Source organism: Cyprinodon variegatus, unplaced genomic scaffold (assembly GCF_000732505.1).
Source record: "Cyprinodon variegatus isolate N-32 unplaced genomic scaffold, C_variegatus-1.0 Scaffold703, whole genome shotgun sequence".
NCBI lineage: Eukaryota > Metazoa > Chordata > Actinopteri > Cyprinodontiformes > Cyprinodontidae > Cyprinodon > Cyprinodon variegatus.
Genome location: NW_015151156.1, coordinates 332,373 through 334,816, shown reverse-complemented (window position 1 = coordinate 334,816; position 2,444 = coordinate 332,373).

Genomic DNA, 2,444 nt, shown 5'->3' with positions numbered 1-2,444 from the left:
CAAATAAAAGATGTCACTTACTTTACACTGAAGCATGACGTGTTGGATTTTGTAGGAATTCTCACCTCTTGTGAAAATGATTTTATTGTTCCACAAGTCGAGGCTAGTTGAAACCGACACATTTGTTATTTAGTAAAGAAGGCACTTTTTTTTTTTAACAAAAGGACCAATTGGTGTGATTTTTTTTTTTTTTTTTGCACTGCAAACAAACTTAAATTTTTGTCTGAGAAAACATCTGTTGATATTTGCTTCAGTTATATTTTTTGAAAAAAAAAAAAACTGAAAAAATTATAAATGGGCATTATTTTCCTTTTTTTTTTAAAAAAACAGAACCATTTCATAAACAAGTGTTTACCCTGTCATTATAGGGGTGTCACAGCCTCATACTTAGACATGCTAGACTTGCACAGGCATGGGTGAACACCCACAAACATTCCATTACACACGGACTGTGAAGAAGAGGGAATAACCACCTGCAAAACAAGTTAAAATCTATGCCTTTCTTATAGCCCTCAGGACTGTGAAGGATAGCAGTTTAAACTCCTCTGATCTGTATCCAACTGTGGAAAACAACTGAAGTGATTTAGTCCCTAGCATTACTGTTTCCTGCAGTGATAAATACCATTTTGTTGTTATAAATACCATTTTGTTGAAACCCACTCTCTACATTTTGCTCCATCCCCTTGGTGAGCAGTGGGCTGCCACTGTGTGGCGTCCAGGGAGCAGTGTGGAATTAAGGGTTTTGCTCAGGGACCCAGAGTGGAGGCTTTGGGTGATTAAATTGGGTACTTGCAACCTTCTAAGAGCACAAGCACACTGCTCTAACCACTAGGCCAACACTCCCCCTTTTGTAGTCCTTTTTTTGTAAAACCCTTTCCATAACATCAAACAAGAGTCAACAAACCCAATGATGCAGACAAGCTGAAATGTGTATTTCTGTGTTTTTATGTGGTCTCTGTAATATCCTGAAAAGAGTTTAAAGCTTTCATTGTATAAATCAGACTTTATATTCAAGTCAGTTTGGAAAGCTTTTTATTGCACCTGGGTCCATTTCTGCAGCAGCTCATGTCCATGAACACAATGACGGTCTCTGAAATTGGCCCTGATACGGCGCAGATAATCTGGAGATTCACTTTCACTGGAATAACTTTCAATCCCAAAAGCTGTGATGCAAGCATTTGAACAGAAGAGGAGGAAGAAAAATGACTAAAATATCTTGAATCTCTATCTCTTTCTCTCAGTTCTTACAGTATCCCCTCTCCCTTTATTTCCTTCCTTTCCGTCTCTGTGTCCTTTGCATATGATTCTAATCCTGAAATCATTTTCAATAAAGGTCCATATATCAAGTACCAAGCAACAACCATAGTGGCCTGCATTTGAAAGTAAATCTGTTGTGCTAATATCTAGTTCTGGGAATCTGTGTCCCAGAGCTAGATTGGCAAAAAAAAAACTTGAACAAGAAGACACAGACTAAAATTATCTTGTACGGTATAGTTAAAAGCTGCATCCTTAAAACTGCATATGAAAACTAAAGTAACAGGAGAAAGCTAAAATTTACTTTATTTACTTTTTTTTTTTTAAACAATATGTTATCTTATTAAGAAAGCAAACCAGGTCATCTGCAGGTGTGATTTTCTCTCTTACACCGATTCTTAGACAGGACTAGCAGACTGAATGCGCCCTAAAACATCTCGTGAGATTAGTGAAAAACTGTCACTATCTACTGTATAACAAGTAATGTACTATTGGGAGTGAAAGGCCCCTCAGTGAGGATAAATCCATCACACCATTGCAGTATTAAAGGCTTGATTATATCAAAGGTAAAAAAAAAAAAAAATACTTCATTTTGAATAAATGCCCTGTGCTTCGTTAAAAACTAAAACTCCAGTGTTTGTCTAACAGGGCCAGTTGCATTTAAAGATCCCAGATAAGGAATGCAAGTCTACCAATCCAAACTCAGCTGCAGGGGGTTGCTCATTGTGTGTGTGGAAGAATTTAATTATCTGTAGATCTGCAGCACCTTTCAAAATAGGTGGCATTATAAGGGGAGAACAGTGCATGGAAACGGTAAAATAATATTGCAATAGTTCAGTATAAATGGGTCTTCCATTTGCAAAACAACCCTAAACATACTGCAAAGGAGGTAAAAGAAATGGCTTTAGGAAATATGTGTTTTCGCTTGACAACAAGAAAGTTCTAACCTTAAACCTACAGAAATGTATAGTGTGTGTGAGTAAAGCGACCCACAAACATGCTTCATCTACACCAGTTGTTTTTAAAGAATAGACCCATAATGCTGCAAAATATTTAGTCCAAAATATTCGACAAGTCATTCAGTATGAAAGGTAGTTTAAAAAAATTCTAAGAGAGATTTTATTTAGGATTTTAGAATTTATTATTAGCTGACATGAAGAAAGAAGTGTAGTACTGTTCTATAATTATTA